Source organism: Egretta garzetta, unplaced genomic scaffold (genome assembly GCF_000687185.1).
Source record: "Egretta garzetta isolate BGI_Z169 unplaced genomic scaffold, ASM68718v1 scaffold275, whole genome shotgun sequence".
Classification (NCBI taxonomy): domain Eukaryota; kingdom Metazoa; phylum Chordata; class Aves; order Pelecaniformes; family Ardeidae; genus Egretta; species Egretta garzetta.
Window position 1 is genome coordinate 56,326 of NW_009259867.1, and position 7,790 is coordinate 64,115.

The 7,790-nt window shown below is 48.3% G+C and overlaps 1 protein-coding gene across 1 annotated transcript in view; it reads left to right on the forward strand.

Annotated features, from left to right (window-relative positions):
- Positions 1-7,790, forward strand: part of CCDC12 (coiled-coil domain containing 12) — a 41,470-nt gene that overhangs the window by 12,397 nt on the left and 21,283 nt on the right. The gene's annotated exons all lie outside the window — the stretch shown is intronic.

Below are 7,790 nucleotides of genomic sequence, written 5' to 3' on the forward strand. Positions count from 1 at the left end.
GGCCAGCTTTTCATCCACCAGCACCCCCAAGTCCCTCTGGGCAGGGCTGCTCTCCATCCTTTCTTCCCCCAGCCTGTATTGATACTGGGGGTTACCCTGACCCAGGTGCAGGACCTTGCCCTTGGCCTTGTTGAACCTCATGAGGTTCCCATGACCCCACCTCTCCAGCCTGTCCAGGTCTCTCTGGATGACATCCCGTCCTTCTGGCGTGTCAACTGCACCACCCAGCTTGGTGTCATCCGCAAACTTGCTGAGGGTGCACTCGATCTCGCTGTCTAAGTCACTGATGAAAACGTTAAACAGCACTGGTCCCAGTATGGACCCCTGAGGGACACCACTCGTCACTGGTCTCCATCCGGACATTGAGCCATTGACCACTACCCTCTGGATGTCCAGGTAGATGACATCCATTGGTTACGAAATGAAACCCCGCTATGGGAAAACGTGCCTGTTGGAGCTGCGGTGTGCGTCCTTCTGGGTGCATCCCAGGTCATCCCGCTCCATCCGATGAAGGACCACTGCTTCTCTTCCCAATGGAGACATCGCCGAGTGAGCATCCAGACCACGATGCTCGTCCCTGGAGGTACCTGCAGCCATTCCTACTGGGAAATTCTGCCTTTCTCCAGGAAATTTCCCAAGGAGACAAGTAGCTGAGGTTCTTGCTGACCTCTTATTGAAGAGCCCCGATGCTTTCCCCCGTTAGCCATCTACTTTATTACGCCCATTTTCCATGTCTGGATACTTACGCTAAATTTCCACGCTGTTCGCTTGGGGCCGTGTTCACTGCTGGCTCCATTGTCTGAATTGTTGGTGTGCTGCAGGGGTTTCAGCATCTCGCGTGGTGTCTGAACGAACAACTAAACATTCATAAAATTAAAAATAGAGACACACCAATGTAGGGGACCGCTCATATTTAGTGTGTTTTGAAAAAAATAATACAATGCTCAGCTTTTGAGGGCTTTATTCTGTTGTCTTCTGTAGGTTTCAGCCTCTTTGAAAAGTGAGTATTATGCTGTTCTGCTGAAGAAACCAGTCTGAAGCAGGTCAGGACTCGGGGTCCCAGGACTGGGCAGGTCAGGACTCAGGGTCCCAGCACCGGGTAGGTCAGGACTTGGGGTCCAGGCTCCAGGCAGAGATCTTGGTTATCGCCCAGTTCAATGAACTAAAGATCATAGAATCCCAAGTTGGAAGGGACCTCAAGGATCATCTGGTCTAACTGTTCTAGGCAAGAGCACAGTCTAGACAAGATGGCCCAAGATACGAAGTTGGAGTGAAAAATATTTGTTCCTCATCCAAAAAAACATGAGGCCCTGAACTCGAATTCTTCAACCCGATCCTGAAATGTTAGCTGAGGCTTGGCTGGTGCTTCGGCACTGCCATCCACCGCAGCCCGGCGGAGGATCGTGGCGTACGGAGAAGGAAAGGTTCGAAGGAGGCTTTGTGTCTGTGTTTCTGCGAGGAGCTATTTTGTTTTTCAATTAAGCGTTTGGTTCTTGGCCAGTTTGGTGCATGTCTTGAGTCCTCGGTGGCTGTGACCTTGCGTGAATCACAGGAGGGAGAAACTGCCGGTATTAACACCGCGTCTCCCTGCGACGCCCGATTACTTTGGTGCTGGACTGTAAATACCTGGGTGGCACCATCTATAAAATCGTTGAGTTCTTTGCCAAGCCTCGCGGCGTCCCTCTCGGGTGGTTTTGAACTATCCCAATTTCACGGATGGGGAAATTAAAATCTCGTTGCTGAAATAATGTGTGTCGTTAAAAAGCCTGAATGGGTGGCTGTGGGTTGCCGGGCCATCCTTTGGCTATGCCAGCATAAGGTTGCTGTTGGTTATAGAGGAATTTTTGCTTAAAGTTTTGTTCCCTCGTAGCCTCCAAGCAAATAATTTGTAATACTTAACGAAGATGGGATGGTCCTGGCAATCTCCACCTGTAAGCAAGTTTCCCTGGCATCTTTCTGCCTGGGAGAACAAAGTCAAATGCAAGGAAAAAAAAAAAAAGGAAAGGAAAATCCATGGCAGGGTGGGTGGGGAGCGGCGGCCGCGCTGCTGCATGGCCGGCTGGCGTTGCTTCTCAATGGGCTTTTTTGTTTAATTTATGAAGAGGAAAAAGAGACCTCCAGAAAATAGGTTAATCATCAGCTCCGCAAATGCAGAGTTAGGTTCGTCTTGCGCCCAAGTGGCGCTGCTTAATTAGCGCGCACGCCAAGCTGTGATTTACATTTGTGAAACTCGGGGTCGTTTATCTGTTGGGTTTTTTTTTTTTTTAATATAAATATGGCATTGGGAGGGTTCATGCGGGGAGCTGCTGGGCTGCAGCAAACCTTTAACGTTTCAGCAGGGTCTTGGTGTGTGACCACAAACCTGGTTGTAGTCTCTCCCTCATTTTTCTTCCTTTTTTTTTTCTTATTTCCCCCCCGCCTTTGTTGGAGAAATGAAACTGGCCATGTGTAGCATTTGGTTTTGTTTCTGCTTTTATCCAAGAGCAATAGAGGTGACACATTAACTCAGTGAAATGCCTCTCATCCAACCGAGCCAGCCTGGCCTTCTCTTCCTTCCCACCGCAGAGAAGAACAAGAAGATCACTGGAATGTTGTCCCCGTCAGCTAAAGGCAGTGGTGGCTTCTTGGCTTGAATATGATTTGAATATGAATATGACTAACAAGTGGTTTTATTTAAAGTTGTCTTTTTTTTTTTCCCCTGGATAGTAGAAAGGAATGGTGTGACTTGGTGAAGAAGATGTGATGGGGGTTAAAACAGGCGTGCTGGTTCCCTGGCACAAGACAGAATTAATTCTTGAGTTAACCCCCCCCTTTTTTTTTTTTTGGTAGAGCTTCATGATTTGAATATGAATATGACTAACAAGTGGTTTTATTTAAAGTTGTCTTTTTTTTTTTCCCCTGGATAGTAGAAAGGAATGGTGTGACTTGGTGAAGAAGATGTGATGGGGGTTAAAACAGGCGTGCTGGTTCCCTGGCACAAGACAGAATTAATTCTTGAGTTAACCCCCCCCTTTTTTTTTTTTTGGTAGAGCTTCGGCCCATTCCTGCGTGTTGTGTCTTGTAAATCAGCAGCTTTACCAGAGGACGGGATGACTCTTCCAAGCACATTAACCTGTCAAATTCAAATAAAGAAGGTTTGTCGCTGGTAGAACAAGCTGTAATGGGCTGCTCTGCCGGCTGCCAGCGCCGCTTTTTCTGAAGGGCCGGCTCTATCTTCTCAAATGTCTCGGGGCTCTGAACTCAGCCTACAAAACCCTTAAAACTTTCCATTGCTGATACCGGTACTCGTGTTAGGGAGCGATGCTTTACTGCCCATTCTCAAACGTGTTTGCCCTGCCGTTTCAAGGATGGGTGATCCTCCTGTGTCTTGGCAGACTAGGAGTTAATTAGTCCCTAATTGGCATTTGCTCCATTTAAGGCAGTGGCTCTGGTTGCGCACATTTCCTTTGGAGAAGCGATTTTTAGACTCCTCAGAAAAGCACCACTTCACCTCTCAAATGTTAACGAGTTGATGCTTTTGCGAGTCGCTAGCTCCCTCCTTTCTCCCTCAGCATGTGAGCCTTTCCCTGCCAGCGCGGTGGGGCCTCCCGCTGCCTCCCACCGAAGGGTGGGAGAAGAGAAATAAGAAATCCTTAGCAACTTGCCGGGCTTCTTCGCACGCCAGGGCCGTGGCTTCGCTGCGGAGGGTGAGTTCACGTGAAGGAAAGCTTCGTGCTAACCTTTTGCATTAATGGGGAGGGTTCCTGGAGGTGCTTGGCATGAGGATTGGGAGAGGAATTGTCACGTGCGCCAGGTTTGAGGGCGGTGGCAGAGCACCTCTAACAACCATCAAGAGCACCTCCGATAACCCCCTACCGTGAGCGACACCAATGCCTGCACGTGTCCGTCATTAGTGAAATTGCTAACGACGTTGGAGCAGCATCTTGCGCTGATGCAATCTGCAATTGGATCAGTGTCGTGAAAAGTCCTGGCGTGAAGATGGAGCACAAAATGTAATCTTAAACTTATCCAGGGCCCGGAGAAGAATGGTAAGAATTTGTCTGAAACGGGCGATGCTGAGGAAATTTGGCACAAAACGATGTTCTTCGTTAGTCTGTTGGGCAAAGCTATGAGAGGGAACTGGTAGCCTACGTGTACGCGGGGGTTCAGCCAGCTTCCTCCAGTGCTCTCGTTCTGCATAGCTTAGATTTTGCTTTGTCAGTGTCCTACCTGGAAAGGAATTGTGGTATCTCTACCGTATTGGGATGGAGAGGCTCACTCATGGCTTTTCCAGCTCTTCGTTGCCCGAAAAAGTGTTCTGGCTTTGAAATGTCTTGTTTTTCCTGCTCAGAAGTGCCTACTTCTTCTCCCTCAAACTTTCGGCATCTCCTTGAAACTCATGTGGTTTCACATAGGCAGTTTCTTCAACAAGAAGTTCGTAGTTCTGATCTCGGGGGAGTATCTGTGCCACTGATTTCACCGGGGGATGGCAACTTGCTGCCAGAATTGGTCTCCGGTCTTTGCTGTTTAGCACGGTTCTGAAATCGTGATAAAAGGTAGATTTAAACCAGCAAACCACAGCCACTTAAGAATCTTTTGGGGTTATTTGAAGGGAAGAAATATTGGTGCTTGTTTACTACATAACCACCGCGATTGTTTTAAAAAAAAAAAGTAGTTTCAAAAATACCTTTCCTTTTGGAAATGTGAGGCTATTTTTTGGAAGCATGGGCATAAACCCAAGGTGTTTAATTTTCAGAGGCAGTTTTGTCCTTGTGTTTGTTTCTTACGGGAAGTCACCGTGTTCAGGCTCTGGTTTAACCATTTCCATAGTAACCAGCTATGACTGAACCGGGATTAGGACTTCAATAAGGAATAAGCAGCAGGGACACAGAAGCTCTGGCTCTTAAAAATCATGTTTTTATACAATTACCACCAGGGTTGTTCCGAGCGAATGGATTCCGAACAGCTGTTGAAAAATACTGGTGGATCTCGGGTATACTGAGTATATGTTAATGATGGTTTTATGTTCAGTACTTTTTGCTGTAAAATTTTATTCCAAGATCCCTTTTTTTGGCCACTTAGAGAATTGAAGCTCTATTCCTGAGTATACATTAATGATGGTTTTATGTTCAGTACTTTTTCCTGTAAAATTTTATTCCAAGATCCCTTTTTTGGCCACTTAGAGAATTGAAGCTCTATTCGTTTTAAAACATGATCTGAAAGGTCTTTTCCAACCTAAACGATTCCATGCTTCATTGCTAACTGAAACCTTTAGCTACTCGGTGACGTTCCATGACTTAGCTTTTTGCATTCTGGCGTTAAACGTCTCGAAAGAGCAGCGAGGCGAGAGCAGGGCTGCGCAGCGGTGCCTTGCCAGACTTCAAGGACATCTGAGCTTAATTCTTGACCAAGCGAAGTCCTAGTACGTGCCATGCTCGGACCGAGGCACCGCAACTCTGTCCTCACCTTGTAGCTGACCTGACCACCGCGTACGCTTCAGTACAAAGCAAATACCAGGGAAAACGGTGAACGGAACCACCAAGCAAGATGAATGCTCGTTACCTGGATGAAGTTGTCCGCTGCTTGTGCAGAAAATCAGACTACATGACCTGGGAGCTTTCCCAGTTGTCCGAGATGGGAGGACGGGCTGTTGGATGGGCTGCTCTTGCTGGTTCAAACGCTAGCGCTTTGCCTTGCACGGCCTCCCCGGGGCTGGCTCTCGGCACCAGTGAGTTGGGAATAGGAGCAGCTACAGCCTGGCTGGCAGAGAAGAGCTCAAGAGATCAAACTTGCTTTGTTCCAGCACTGACCTCTCTTTAACTCTTCAAAAAGAGATATTATTTTTGCCAAAGAAGCACTTGACTGGTAACGTGACCATCCTCTAAGCCTTAAATGAAAGATAAGGAGATGTTTAGTATTCTGGTCAATCCCCAAGGAAAGTAAGTCGGTATTGGTTCCTGGGAAGGGGAGAAGCTGTCGGGTCATTTTATCGACTTTTAGGGCTTGCCAGGGGATGGCTAGCTTTGGCGGGGTTGCATTTAACACAGGCGTGCAGCGCCAACTGAGTCGCCCAGGGGATTCGAAAAAGCAGCTCCACTAAAGCCGAGGAGGAATGGAAATGCAAGTTGGAAGGTTTAGGCCGATATCAAAACATGGCAATTAGGTTATTCTAACTTTGGGTAAAGGCCAACCCCGATTAGGGGGGGGAAGCGATTCTTCAGACTGAAATTTTTAAAAAGACTGTGAAGAGAAGAGAAGGAAACCAATATGAAGCTTATTTGGGAAGGAGTTGTGACGCGCTTGTGTCGTACGGGAATGATGAGCTGCTTTCCAGACCAACGGCGATGAGAGGGTATTAGACATCTAGCAAAACCACTTAAAATCAGCAGTTGTAGGTAATTTGCACCTAGGAATCCTAAAATAATCAGCCAAAGAGATTGTTAGCCTGCTGCGTTTTGATTTACGTCTTTTCTGAATGCTGCATAAATTCCAAAGGACTGGAAAAGTGCTAATAAAACACCACTATTTAAAAAGAAAGGCAAGGGGGGTAACTTGGGCGAAGCCAGTTGGATCGCCGTCGGCGTGGAGCGGGATGATGAAAAGCCTGATTTGCAATTCTTTTAACGGGGTGAGAAAAAGGGAGCGTCATTTTTGTCACGGAAATCTGCTTCAGTGAAGGGTTAGTATCGCACAACCTGCTGGGTAACAATTACGGCTCCAAAACGGGTACCTGATAGCTTCCTAGCTGTCAACGAGGAACCGTTGTCTGGCAGGGGGGTTGCTTTTTGGGGCCTGGGCACCCAGTATTTCCATTTGGAAATGAGTGTACGTTCTCAGCTCGCTCAAAGTCTGAAGGCTGGCAAGGTCCGAGCAGCGATTGTCTTCTGTTCAGACGAAGTATGAGCCCTTTGGAGCCAGATGGGGTTGCAGGACATGCCGGTGCCTGCTCTGTACACCTGGGTGGGGGAAAGACAGGGCTTATCTGTAAAATGGGTTCATCTCTGGGAAACCGGCAGCATGGAGAAGGATGCTCGTTCTCAGGTTCATGTGTCAGGTGAGGGATGGTGTCCCCTGTGTTGCCCTGGTTCACGTGGTCCAGCGTGGGCATTTGAGGACATCTTAAAAAGTCAGTGATGGGGTGGGGGTAGGGAGAGAGAGCGCCACATTAATCTGGTGGCTCAGCAGAAAGATTGGAGAAGCGTCCTCAATCGTAGCGCACAAGTGTTTGCACCCTTCAAACATATCGGGTACAAAATGCTCTTTGGAAGTGAGCGATGGCAGGTACCAACACCTGGAAATAAGCTACAGCATCGTATGGGATTGAAGTGAAGCTGCTAGAGAAAGGAGTGGCTCCTCCGCCTCCTGTCTTCAGGATAAGGTCGCGTCCTTTCCCTTTTCTTGGGTTTTTGCTGCAGTGTAGCGATAACTGGCTGGGACTTCCCAGATCAGAGGCATTTTAAAAGTCAGGCGAGGTGATTTAAACATCCCTTTTGGTCTTCAGTCTTTGAATGCGATGCAGAGCGAGCTGCTCCCCTTGTTAGTACAGTGGAAGGCATCAAAGAGCTGGGCAGGCTCTTAGCAGCAAGGGAAAATCATGATAATGCGCTGAAGCCCAGAAGAAATACTTCAAGAAGAAATACTTCTCAGTGTTGGGCCCCTCCCTCCCCGAAGGACCTGGGGGGGCTGGAGCATGTCCAGAGAAGGGCAGCGGAGCTGGGGAGGGGTCTGGAGCCCCAGGCTGCTGGGGAGCGGCTGGGGGAGCTGGGGGGGTTCAGCCTGGAGCAGAGGAGGCTGAGGGGAGCCCTCATCGC